Source organism: Prionailurus viverrinus, chromosome A1 (assembly GCF_022837055.1).
Source record: "Prionailurus viverrinus isolate Anna chromosome A1, UM_Priviv_1.0, whole genome shotgun sequence".
Classification (NCBI taxonomy): Eukaryota; Metazoa; Chordata; class Mammalia; order Carnivora; family Felidae; genus Prionailurus; species Prionailurus viverrinus.
In genome coordinates this window covers 43,511,571-43,526,285 of record NC_062561.1, presented here as the reverse complement: position 1 = coordinate 43,526,285, position 14,715 = coordinate 43,511,571, and positions in this window count along the sequence as shown.

Here is a 14,715-nt window from a genome sequence, read left to right as displayed (position 1 = left end):
TACAAAACCACTTTGAGCTCCTGAGCATATGAGGCATTATTCTTTGTAGTTAAATGTACCTCCATGAAAGAATGTGAGAAGCCTGTGCTTCTCTGTGGGCATCCTCAGGGCATCCTCTGTGGTTATCACACTTTCCTCCACCTCTCCTTAGACTCACCTGGTTAACTGTCAGTATTTGCATGCTCAAGTCACAAATAACCTTTTCTCTAGAATCTTCCTATGCTATCCCCATGATGGAATAGTCACCTCTCCTTTGCCTCCAGAGTTCCTATATCACCTTCACCTAATATTTACTTACCTAAGAGCTGTGTTCATTATTTTATTCTATTAGCTGTATTCACTGCTTAATACAATGCCCAGCATATAGTTCTCAGTAAGTGTTTATTAAGTGAAAGAAATTAATAAATGGGTAACTCCTGAATATCTGTTGGATGTTTTTTTTCTAGTTGATTTTTGAAGAATCTCTAACTTATGAAATATTGGTCCTTTTGTTTTCATTTATTTCTCATTCTTTTCATTGGACTGAACACAGTGTATTATAATAGTTTGTTATTGGTCAGACTTCTGTAACTCTGATGTACAAGAAAGATGGCAATTTCCTTTCGCTATACACTGTCAGCATTTAGCAGGAAGTCCTGTGAATGTTAAGTATTTATTACATAGTTTTTACTTAATAAGTGATAATGAAAGGGCGTAATTTAAGAAAGAACCAAGGAAAGAATAAAGTAGAGAGAGAGCTAATGAGTGATTTGGGGAAGTTTTGATGTTTAAAGGAAAATAACATGTAATGTGGTTTGAAGTTGGAAATGTGAACAATTTTTGTTTTTTTATTTCTTTTCATTTCTTTTAAAATGTACATTTATGGGAGGAAACAGGACTCTTGGTGGGAGGGGATTGAAAATATAAAGGAACTTACAACTAAAAGATCAAGGTTGCCAAAATGAGGTAAGAAGGTATAATCAAATGCACAGAAGGGGATACTCTCCCCTTGAGGAAAATTTAAAGGTAGAAAAGAAAAAAAACAATTGAGAAAAGTTTCAAGAGATGGCCTCTATTTTCTTTTTCTTTTTGTTTCCTTTTTTTTAAAAAAAAATATTTATTTATTTTTAGTGGGTGGGGGGAGGGAGAGAGAGAGAATCCAAAACAGTCTCCATGCTGTCAGTGCAGAGCCTGATGCAGGGCTTGATCTCATGAATCTCATGAATCTCAGGAACTATGAGATCATGACCTGAGCCAAAACCAAGAGTCAGATGCTTAGCTGACTAAGCCACCCAGGCATCCCTATTTTTTCCAAGACAATAGTCTGCTGTGAGTAGGGGTAGTCTACTGTGAGTAGGGGATGTTGATGAGATTCCTTACTTAAGAACAGGTGCCTGGGAAAGATATGAAATAGTTTCTTTGGACTCAATGAAAGCAAAATCCAGTGATTAAGTGCAAAAGAATGGAGCCCAAGATTCAGATACTATCTGCAAAATTATAAGGAGTAAGTTCCTACATCCCTCTAAATCTTTTCATTTAGTCTTTCTTCTGACAAGTCCTTTATGTTCATGTTTGCTAGATGAAGCATAATAAAAATATGGTTTTCTTCACATCATTTGTTAAAATAAGGACTGCATTTCTGATATTACCATAAAAATTTAGAAGGTATTTACTTAATAAATATTCTAAAATAAATAATAAAATAAAATCTATCTTATTAGTTGGGTTTATGTAAAACCAAAAAGACTGTTCATCATGTGCACACATACTTTTCTTACTATATGTTACCAAGTATTAATAACCTATATTCTAATTAAGAGATGAAATTTAATGTAAAGATAAAGAGAATAGGGAAAATTAGAAAAAGGAACATGGGTATTATACTTATCAGACAAGAACACCTGGGACTACACTTATTGGTGTATTTTTTTCATAACTGGTGCCCAAACGTATCATGTAAGCTCCATTGAGTTCTCCTCAGTCACACTTGGCAAAATTTTAGGAAAGAACAGGATGCCATTTATTCGAAGGACTGAAGGGAGACAGGAAAGTCTCCAGGATTGATCTTTGAAGATCCAGGGTTGATTAATGAAGTTATCTGTACTAATGTGCAACAATGTTGTGTCTCACTGCACTGACTCGATATGTAAAAAGCATTTGAGACCAATATGTTGATTGAATTGTAAATGATATTAGAATATGAGTTATTGGGACTAGATTAGGTCAATTTATGTACATTCAATCGTGTTTCAATGAATTTTTGTAATTTGCATTTATATTTGTGGGTATTTGACTATCGTGGGGTATATATTTTATGCCTATTCTACAGTGATAATTATTCCTATCACAAAGAGCAGCACTTTTATCAAGAACTTCGTAACAGACTCAGTGCTACAATTCCTTCATTAAAATTACTAAGTAAAATTGTCAATACTTGCTTTATCAACAAGGATTGTAAAGCCACTATTTTTCACTTAAGAAAAGATTCCCATAAAAATCAACATTTTCTCAGAATTTTAAAATCAACTAATTAATTAATGTATTAATTAAATACATTGACACATTGAAATAATGTTATTACAATTAATATTCCAAAATATTGTCCTAGGACTCCTAGAAATTTTAGAAGAGTAGGATTTAGCAAACCTGTCTCATAGACCTGACTTTGTCATTCACGCAATTCAAAATATCTTGCTGAGCTCAATGTTCCAAGACTGTGGAGCTAAATAAAACTCAGATCAGTAAGTAAATAACCCATAGTTAAGAGAAAGCATGCAGAAAATAAAGATCAGATGAAAGCATTTTAGGCACAAAACATGTGTAAAAGATAAGCCACTTATTAATTTATTCAATAAATATTTAGTAAATACTATGAATGACAATCTGTTTATTAATTTCTTGAACAAATATTTATGCCCCCATGCCGCTAGTTGTTCCCAACAATGGGAAAAACACAATCTCTGCCTTTGGTGCCAATAATTGCAGTTCTGTGGCATAATTGTAACATTTCAGAAATTGCAAATAGTTCATTGTTGCTATAGCATACACAGTAAAGGGTTGTGGCAGGAGCTGGTACGGGATAGATGAGCAAGAACTTTATAATGAATGGTCTTAAATAAAATGAAAAGGTCTTGATATAGGTCTTATTACTTCCATGGATAATGTACCCTTGAACATAAGAAAAAATATCAGAATTAATAGGTATTTAAGAACCAAAAAGAGATACGCACTTTGAATGTATGCTAGCATAGTAGGAATAAATGCAATTACTTAATTAAATAAAACAGTTTAATATAGGTGTATATTATAATATATAATATAAATCTAATTAGTACATTATTATAAATAGTATAACGTTATGCATATAAATATGTAGAATATAATATATATTATTGTTAGAATTGGGAAGATAAAAGTTCAAATGGAAATGTCAGGCTTTATTTGTTAAATGGTGTTAGAGACTATCAAAATACCAACAGCATTTTTCACAGAACTAGAATAAATAATCCTAAAATTGTATAGAACCACAAAAGACCCCTGAATAGTCAAAGCAATTTTGAAAGAGAAAAACAAAACTGGAGGTATCATAATCCTATATTTCAACATATACAACAAAGCTGTAGTAATCAAAACAGTATGATACTGGCACAAAGATAGGCACATAGATCAGTGGAACAGAATAGAGAGCCCAGAAATAAACTCATGATTACATGGCCAATTGATCTTCAACAAAAGAGGCAAGAATATGCAGTGGGAAAAAGACAGTCTCTTCAACAAATGGTGTTGGGAAAACTGGACAGCTGCATGTAAAAGAGTGAAGCTCGATTACTTTCTTATACCATGCACAAAAATAAACTCAAATGGATTAAGGACTTAAATAGACCTGAAACTGCAAAAATCCTAGAAGAGAGCACAGGCAGTAATTCATCTGACATTGGCCATGAAAACATTTTTCTAGATATGTCTCCTCAGGCAAGGGAAACAAAAGAAAAATAAACATTGGGACTGCATCAAAATAAAAAGCTTCTTCACAGCAGAGAAAACAGAACAGTCAACAAAAAGACAACCTACTAAATGGGTTGAGATATTTGCAAATGACACATCCAATAAAGGGTAAAGAACTTATACAACTCAACAGCAGAAACAAATAACCCAATTAAAAATGGGCATAAGAGGCAAACCAGAAAACAGACTCTCAACTATAGAGAACACACTGAAGGTTGTTGGAGTGGAGGTGGATGGGGGAATGGGCTAGATGGGTGATGGGTATTAAGGAGGGCACTTGAAATGAGCACTGGGTGTTGTAAGTGATGAATCACTACATTCTACACCTGAAACTAATATTACACTGTATGTTAAGTAACTGGAATTTAAATAAAAACTTAACAAAAATAAATAAAACTTTCATTAAAAATGGGAATGGTAGGGGCGCCTGGGTGGCGCAGTCGGTTAAGCGTCCGACTTCAGCCAGGTCACGATCTCGCGGTCCGTGAGTTCGAGCCCTGCGTCGGGCTCTGGGCTGATGGCTCAGAGCCTGGAGCCTGTTTCCGATTCTGTGTCTCCCTCTCTCTCTGCCCCTCCCCCGTTCATGCTCTGTCTCTCTCTGTCTCAAAAATAAATAAACGTTGGAAAAAAAAATTTTTTTTTTAAAATAAAAAAAAATGGGAATGGGGCGCCTGGGTGGCTCAGTCAGTTAAGCGTCCAACTTCGGCTCAGGTCATGATCTCACCGTTTGTGGGTTTGAGCCCCACGTCGGGCTCTGTGCTGACAGCTTGGAGGCTGGAGCCTGCTTCAAGTTCTGTGTCTCCCTTTCTCTCTCTGCCCCCCTCCCTCTTGCTCTCTCTCTCTCTCTCTCTCAAAAATAAATGAACATTAAAAATTTTTCAAAAGGTAAAAATGGGCAGAAGACATGAACAGACATTTCTCCAAAGAAGACCTACAGATGGCCAAAAAACACATGAATATATATACCTCATCACTTACCATCAGGGAAATGCAAATGAAAAACACAATGAGATATTGCCTCACATCAGTCAGAATGGTTAAAATCAAAAACACAGGAAACAAGTATTGGCAAGGATGTAATGGAAAAGGAACCCTCATGCACTGTTGGTGGGAATGCAAACTGTCCAGCCACTGTGAAAAACAGTATGGAGAATTACCAAAAAATTAAAAATAGAACTACCTTAGATGCAGTAATTCCACTACTGGGCATTTACCCAAAGAATAGAAAAACACGAATTTGAAAAGATTTACGCACCCCTATGTTTATTGCTGTGTTATTTACAATAGTCAAATTATGGAAGCAGCCCAACTGTCCAATAAATGAATGGATAAAGAAGTGGTCACACACACACACACACACACACACACACACACACACACACCCTGTGGAATTAGCCATAAAAAAGAATTAACTCTTGCTATTTGCAACACTATGAATGGATCTAAAGAGTATAATGCTAAGTGAAATGAGTCAGAGGAAGACCAATACCATATTATTTTACTCATGTGGCATTTAAGAAACAAAACAAACAAAAACAGAGACAAACCGAAAAACAGACTCAACTATAAAGAACAAACTGATGGTTACCAGAAGGGTGGTGGGCAGGGAGATAGGTAAAACAGGTTAATAAGATTAAGAGTACACTTATTAGGGCACCCAGGTGGCTGATTCAGTTAAGTGTCCCACCCTTGATTTCAGCTTGGGTCACGGTCTCAAAGTTTGTGAGTTCAAGCCCTGCATCAGGCTCTGCATTGACAGTGTGAAGCCTGCTTGGGATTCTCTGTCTCTGCCCCTCCCCCACTTGCAAGTGCGCTCTCTCTCTCTCTCTTTTCCTCTCTCAAAATAAATAAACTTGAAAAAAATGAAAAAAAAAATAAAGAGTCCAGTTATCAGGGCACCTGAGCGGCTCAGTTAGTTAAGTGTCTGACTGCTGATTTGGGTTCAGATCATGATCTCACGGTCATGAGATCAAACCCAATGTCAAGCTCTGGGCTGACAGCACAGAGCCTGCTTGGAGTTGTCTCTCTCCCTCTCTCTCTGCCCCTCCCTGGTGCACATTCTCTCTCTCTCTAAACAAACAAACATTTTACAAAAAGAGTACACTTATCATGATGAGCCCTGAGTAATGTATAGAATTTTTGAATCGCTATATTGTACACCTGAAACTAATATAAAACTGCATGGTAACTATACTGGAATTAAAACTAAATGGTGTTAGATATGCATGCTACCCAAGTTTTAAAAGTAAAGACTAGGTCATGGAGAATTCTCACTGTACACTTTGTAGCAAAATAAAAACCAATAATACCAATTTAATATAAATATGAAGAGGGTAAAACTAAAATGTGGAAGTAGGAAGAAACTTAGAAACTTACTAGAAATAGGTTTGCCAGTTTTCTTGTATATGACTTTATGTGTAATTTGATCAAAAAGAAAATACATTTCTGAAACAAGAAACAGGAGTCAGTCTTTTCTGTATAAGTTCCTTTAAGGAGGCAAGAAATGCATAATATTGAATCAATTTACAGAATAAATAAGGTAACAAGAAGGAAGCCATTAATTAGAAGAATGTTGGAAAAAACTTCAAAGTTTAACCGTAGACATAAAGGATTGATTACATTGAAGACTGTATCACAAAACAAGCTGATTAGAGGAGTGACAACAAAAGACATTAAATAAAGAAGAATTATGTCATTTTTCCAAAGGTTTTCTGTATCTATATGATTAAAATAAACAGGACCACAAATAATAGAATCAACGTTATATTAAAGATGCTTGAAAAAGAACTGGGACACAGCAAATGTCATATGCATTGCCTTATAAAGCAACCACTGTTAGCTCAGATATAACATTCTGATGCAGAAGAGATAGCACATGCCCAAGGGAACTGTGGGAATGACAATGTGAAACACAGCACAGCAAAAGAGGGCATGGGAGTGATTAAGATGAACAGCTGTCCCTCTATTAACAGAATGTGAATCAGTTGATTTAGCTGACATGGCTCTTTCCTTTCTGTCATTCCCCAGTTCACAAGTATCCCTCCTGCTCCCAGTTAAAGGAATATCAACCTTGGAAAAAAAAAAATTACTCATCCTTCATGATAAGCACTTCTCTCTTGTTACAGCATCCATAATAAAAAGACTTTGAGGCAAGTTCAATAATAAGACATTCCTATGAGATTGTAAATACCCTCTGATGTTCCAGTTTTCTACTTCCAAGTATATTTTAGCTTTTTCCAAAAGGAAGAGATCTATAAGGGCACAATTCAAATTTAATAGAGCAGGAAAAGGCTGTATATTTTTAGGTCAGATCACCATGCCTAGAAACAGTTTAATTAGCTTACTTTTATTTAATGACCCCTGATTGGTATCCTGCTATGCCCAATGTAAATACTTCTTGTGTAAGTTTTCAGTCTTGTATTTTTAGAAAAACACATCTTAATTAACTTAATTACTGTTCAATTCACATAGAAAAGTAGAAGAATTATTAACTAATCATTTGTTGAGGCAGACTAAATGAAAATGCATGGAATTGGAGTTAATAAAATTAAATTTAGTTTAAACACAATCTGTAACCAAGTATTTCATCTTACTTGGGGTCCTTGTCTTCTCTTGGATTAGTTGAGAGGCATGAGAATATAGAAGCTAAAAGCACAGTATCAAGCTAGATTGTGAGTTTATATACTTTCTCCATAACTAAATAATCAAATAATTTGAAAAGTTACTTGCTCCCTTTGAGCTTCAGTTTCTTTATATATAATATTGAAGTAAAATAACAATATTCTATCTTACAGAGTTTTAGGCAGTCGTGTGTATATGTTAAATAAGGATAAGGGGAGGACTTACCTCCATAGTTAAGAGAGATATCAGTTTGTTCAGATAAATTGTTCTTTATGGTGTGTTCCCATAAGCATTTGTTCAATTAATTATTTTTGTTAGTGTGATAAAAACAAGAGGGTTTGAGAAAGCCTTATGTTGTAAACAGTATTTTTGGTGTAGTGCAATGTAGGGAATATATCAATGAATTTCATCATGTTTTCAAAAGGTTGTTTTAGTTATTATTGCCAGATAACAAACTACCCCAATTTAGTGGTATAAAAAGGTTTTATAATGTTTATGGATTCTGTGGATAAGGAATTCTACAAGGCATAGCAGGTATGGCTGTGTCTGTGGCATAATGCCTGGATCTCAGTTGAGAAGATCTAACTGACTAGGGATTACTAACAGAGGTTGGTTTGGTTACTATCACTGTAACACAGCATCCTAATCTTAATGTGTAAAGAACCACAGTTGTTTGTTTTTGTTTTTGTTTTCATTAACTCATAGTTTCTGTATTCAGGATTTAGAAAGGGAACAACAGCTAGAAAGATTCAAAGGACTGGAGGATCCATCTCCAAGATATCTTTGTCACTCATATGGTCAGAACCTTGGCTAATGGCTGTAGGATGGGCTCCACTGGGACTAAGAACCAGAGAGTCCACGTGTGGCTTCTTCATTGGCTTATATTTCTCACATCATGGTGGCCATGTTCTAGCAAGACAGTATGAGAGGGGATTTATGGAGAGAGCATCCTGAGAGAACCAGGTGGCCTTGGCAGGCACATAATGTCAATTCTGTTGCACTTTTTACTCCAGGCATTCACAAAACAGCCCAGATTCAAGGGTCTGGCCATATGCTCCACCTTTCAATAGGAGGATGTTAAAAATTTGAGAGGCAGAGGCACCTTGGTAGGACTCAGTCAGTTGAGCATTCTATTCTTGATCTCAGCTCAGGTCTTGATCTCACATTCCTGAGATCAAACCCCACATCAGGCTTTGCACTGACAGCATGGAGACTGCTTGGGATTTTCTCTCTCCCTCTCTCTCTGCTCCTCCCCTGCTCACTTTCTCTCTCTGTCTCTCTCTCAGAATAAATAAACATTAAAAATGTTTTAAAAACCACTGTTGTCCTTCCTATATCTGAATTTATGCATAATTGCTACTTCTGTTTGCAGTCAATTTTGAACATTCAAGTTTATAGATCATTTTAATCTCCATTTAGCATTCCTTTCACCTTAAACTCCTCAACATGTTGAAAAGTAAACTCATTAATATTTCTTAAAATCGGCTTGTTCTCTGGACCTCCTTTAAAAAAAGCATCATGGGGGCACCTGGGTAGCTCAGTTGGTTGAACGTCCCACTTCAGTTAATATCACTATCTCCCGGTTTATGAGTTTGAGCCCCACGTGGGGCTCTGTGCTGACCGCTCAGAGCCTGGAGCCTGCTTCAGATTCTGTGTCTCCCTTTCTCTCTGCCCCTCCCCCACTCATGCTGTGTCACTCTCTCTCTCTCTCTCTCAAAAATAAACACTAAAATTTTTTTTAATTAAAAAAAAGTATCATGATTTTGTCAGGAAACTAAACTCACTGAAATTCTTGACATTTATCTAATTACCTCCATATTCATCCCATCATCGAGTATTTTCAAATCTTCCTTCTTAAAATACCTTCGTTAACTGCCCTTTTTCTTCCATTCCCATTCAGTTAGTTCACATCTATATCATATTTTATGGAGATTATTAAATAATTTTCTTACCATTCAGCCAGCCTTTGATCACTCCTTCCTTCAACTAACCCTTCACTTTGCAAAAATATTTGACCTAAACAATGGAATATAAATATTAAGCACCGATTAAAAAGCTTCTATTTATTCCAAAGTTTACAGAATAAATTTAAGATTCATTTTTCTCAGCGCACTTTCATTGGAAACTTTGTGTCTAACCTTGTAAGTTCTGTTATTAATATATGATGTGAATGATTATTTGAATGGGCATTTGGGAACAGATACAGACATAGAACCAGAGAAAATACAAGCAATAGCCTCAGGCTCCTGCAGAATCAAATTTACTCCCGTTGATGTTTTAAGACTACATTGATGCTGACCTTGAGTTGAAAGAGACTCTACTCTCAGAACAGCAAAATCATGGCCAGATGGAGCCCAGTTGACAGCAACTTTAAAATCCATTCATTTAACCTTGTCCAGATTAAACTCCTATATGCTCCACTCAAGTCAAGTTTGTCTGCACATTGTTCTTCTCTTACAACAAAACCCATTCAGAGTCTTTTTTTTCTCACATTTTCAACATACATCAACTCTTTTCTCTCTACTTTTCATTTTGGCAAGCCAGAGGGTTTTCCATTTGTATAAATATTAGGAGTTTCTTAATCTTGGAAATCTTGGAAAAATAATGCACATATTTCTATTCCAACCCCACACCTATTAATCATATATGGGACTAGTTCTAAAAATCTGTATTATATCAACTGAAAATCTGAGATTTTCATCAACTTCAGAAGATTCTAATGGTGCTGACCAATGCCAGGCAGCTATTAGGAGAAAATGTTCTGAATATAACTTAATAGGCCTCTACTCACAATGATGTTCACATTTCAATTTTGTCAGAATCCATCTCCATCTTATGAAGATGAAATTGTATACTCCATTATCTGACCTTTTTAAATACTTTCTAAGATAGAACACTGTAGTGAAAGGGACAGTCAGTAGTCTAGGGAGAAATCAAATAATTTTACTTCTGTTTCCAAGTTGGTTTAAGCACAATGAGTTAAATTCTTTTCTGAGTATACTTTTTTCTTCTTCTTTTTTTTTTCATTTGAAATACAGGAATGATGATACCTACCTCCTTATTTATTAAGTGTATTGTGAACATAAGTTGAATTAATAGACTTACAGATGAAAAATAGACTTGAAAACAGTGCAAACTTTTGGGGAACCTGGGTGGCTCAGTTGGTTAAGTGTCCAACTTCGGCTCAGGTCATCATCTCACAGTTCGTTAGTTCGAACCCCCTACATTGGGCTCTTTGCTGACAGATCCTCTGTTCCTCCACCCCCGCCCTTCCCCCACTCATGTGTTCACTCTCTCTCTAAAATAAAAATGAATAAACATTTTTTAAAAACTGAAAACTTTGAAGTACTAAACATATAATACATATTTAGAAAATTACACTTATTCTTTTACTATTTAAACTATGCTCTCACCTATTTCTTTGTTTATTTTATTTTTATTTTTTGGTTAATTTGTTGTTCATATTCTCCCAATGGATTATAAATTTCTCAAGGGAAAAGATTTAGATTCTTCAGCCTGCAGAATTTTCCCTTTTTCTGGTATTGGCTAACTGTCTTTTTAATATTGACTATATAGCTGAGATTTGACAAAACTAGACCTGTTTATGTGGAATTCTTTACATCCTGGTACATGTGTATGTTCATGCTTCTTGATCCCAGTGATAACTTGCTTCCTTTTCTTTCTGCTTTTCTTTCAGTCTTTTTTTTTTTCAGTTTGTAATAGTATTTTATGAGATTTTCTTTTGAATTCAAAGTAATATGTACTCATTTTAATAATTCAAACCATATGGAGAAATATAAATAAAAAGTTAATCTTTGAGGCACCTGGGTAGCTCAGTCAGTTAAGTGTCTGACTTCAGCTCAGGTCATGATCTTGCATTTCATGAATTCCAGCCCCACATCAGGCTCTGTGCTGACAGCTCAGTGCCTGGAGCCTGCTTCACATTCTGTCTGTCTGTCTGTCTGTCTGTCTGTCTCTCTCTCTCCCCAAAATGAATAAACATTTAAAAAAAAGTTAACAATCTTCCCACCATCCTGTTCTAATTATATTTCTTCTGAAGTTAAGTGTTAAATCTGTTGTATTTCCTTTCCTATCCTTCTGCAAGCTAAATATATGTGTATATGAGTGTATATAGGGGCAGAAGGGGTGGGGTTCAAAGTGGCATAATACTACACATTGGCGAGCACAGTATCAAATGTCTACATAACAAGGCAGGTAAAGCAGAATGTGATGTGACTCTGAAATAAGACAACATAAGTGGTGGGGAACTTATTGAAGTTTCTTTTTTTCTAAAGGAGACAGTCACCATGTGGGAATATAAACCCAGGATGGCCAGATTTTCCAGCTTTTCAAAAGACAAAAAGTCCCTTAATTTCATGTAAAATGTCCTAATTTTTAAAACTTTGTTAAGACTACATAAATACATTTCTAAGAAGAATCACAGCTTTTTTTTTAAGTTTATTTATTTTGAAAGAGAGAGAAAGAGCGAGAGAGTGGGAGAGGGACAGAGAGAGAGGGAATCCCAAGAAGGCTTTGCACTGTCAGCATAGGCTTTGCACTGTGGGACTCACTCACCCACCGTGAGATCATGACCTGAGCCAAAATGAAAACTTGGACACTTATTTACTTATTTGGGTTTTTGGTCTTGTGGTTCAAAATTACTTTTTGAGATGATGTCATATTTTTTTCTTAAATGACTCCTAACATTTGGGTATTATAAAGAACTTAGTTCATATCTATTATAGGACAGAGAGGAATCAGTACTGCCTGAAACCCAAGGCATAGTGAGATATTATTTAAGAATGAGGCTATTACAGTGTTGAACCAAAAAATTCAGCTAGGTCTTTACTGATTCACTGAAACTACTAGACTGTGGATCATCTTACTTCTCTACTATATGAAAATATTTAGACACCTTAGTGAAGAATGATTTGGACCTCCTTTAGCTGAAACTTTTACTCATGCCATTAAAAATGAAAAACACCCCCCCAACAGAAATTTCAACACTGTTGCAGATTTCCAGAAAACTTGGGTTATTGGTAATAGAATTACAGTTGTAATACAGGTAGATCCTTAATTTAGTATTTTCCTTTTATGCGGTATACAGCTACATCTGTTCTTTGGTCTATCATTTTGCCACTGTTTTTAAATTTATGTGTTTTGAATAAATTCCTTAGACAACTAATAGCAGTTAAAAGTTAGTGCATTTTTAAAGCATGAAACTAATTAACAATTAACCTTGGGGGGGGGCGGATAACTTTGTTACTGTTAATATTACATTAACACAATAACAAAACATGTTGCTATTTATAGAATTTGATGTACATTTTGTCAATATAAAATAGTATACTTTTCTTTATGGTTTAGTTAGTGCTATGTCATGGGTAGAATTCCTTTTGCAGTCAGCACCTATTCCATTCGTTTTATTTCTTTTAGACTTTAAAAGAATAATTGCAGAATACATTTAAAGAACTTTCATCAAGATGTCTTTGAAAATAAAAATAAAAACCAATTCAAAACTTCTCAAAATGGTTTTCTCCCAATTGCTTCTGTAGTTCTGTGCTTCTTTATTCTGTGCTGATTTTCTCTTTTCATAGATCTCCTTTAGGCTACCTTGGAGCATGCTTTATGGATCACTGATTCTGCTGATTGTTTTTTCTCACCAAGGTCATTAGTGGGACCCTTCTGTCTGAGTCTCCAATTGTCACATAGACTTTCATCTCACAATTTTTTTCATCTTACATTTTGTAATCCTAATAACTGTGTATTTCCTAGGATCCTCAACTAGAGAGCCTAGATATGAGGGTTGGTAGTTTTTTGTTTTTTGTTTTCCAGATTGTTTTCTGTATTATTAATTATGCTAGTTCCCTCCTTATTATTAAAGTGAATAATAGCTAACATTTATTGAACATCTATTATGTTCCAAGCGCTGTAATATTTTTTTATATAATTCTTATTTCATTCGCTCTCTCCAACAACCCTAAATTGAAGGGATTGCTATTATCCATTTATTTATGGATGGGAAAATTCAGTATGATGTTGTCCAAAGTCACAAGTTAATAGACATCAGAAATGAGATTTGCACAAGAATCTGGTTTTAGACCTTGTTTCACCTACCACTTCTTTTCACTGCTTAACTTTACTATGTTAATTCTGTATAATTCTACCAAAACCATATAATTTAATGTTTTTCATAAGTTGATCTAGCAATGTGCTTACCCACCAGTAGTTTTAAAAAGGTAAAGAAAGAGCAGAATTCTTGAATCAAAATTCTAAAATTCAAATATAGTTGTTATATTGGGTAAAATAGCTACTGAGAGAAGGAAATGAAGACGAATAGACTCAATAAATACTCTGTATCCCTAAAACATGAATAATTTGTATTTAACTTATTTGGTTAATTCATGGTTCATTTATGATATAAAGTATTATTTTAAATTATTTTTCAGAATTATTAAAAATTTCTTACAATGTAATTTTCTTTATCTTTTATTGAATAAGGAAAAAAATGTAATTTATATAATAACGAATCCTTTATTATATATACCCTATGCTGTGCCTGCAAAATCACAAGAAGAGGTATTTTCTCCCTGTTGGGATGAGTATTCATCTTTGGAAGAAGTTGGTCCTAAACACAGAAGGAAACATGTTAAAATTAGTAGGTAGGGAGAGATGCTTCTCTTTTTACCTTATACCAGGTTAGCGGAAGAAAGAAATAACCTATGACATCACGGAGCTTGTAGTCTAGTAGGGGAAATTGGGAAGTGTTTAGTTCACCATGGGTCTCATAAAAAAGGCTTACCCAGAGATATTGATGCTGAAGTTTTATCATGTGGATGATGAGTGAGCAAAACAGATTGAGATTAGGGGGTGATTTGCTATGGAGCGAACATCTTGTACAGTCACAGGGATGAGAAAGCATGTGGTTTGTTTTGCTTAGGTATTGAGTCTAAGGATGTGGTTGGTCAGGGTCAGCTCAGGGTACTTTGTATTCTTTAATACCTTTATTTTATTAGTAGCAGGGAACAACATCAAGATAAGATGGTATCTGCTACACTGTATCCAATAGAATAATTTTTAAATAGTGCTGTAAGAATTACCATTGCTTTG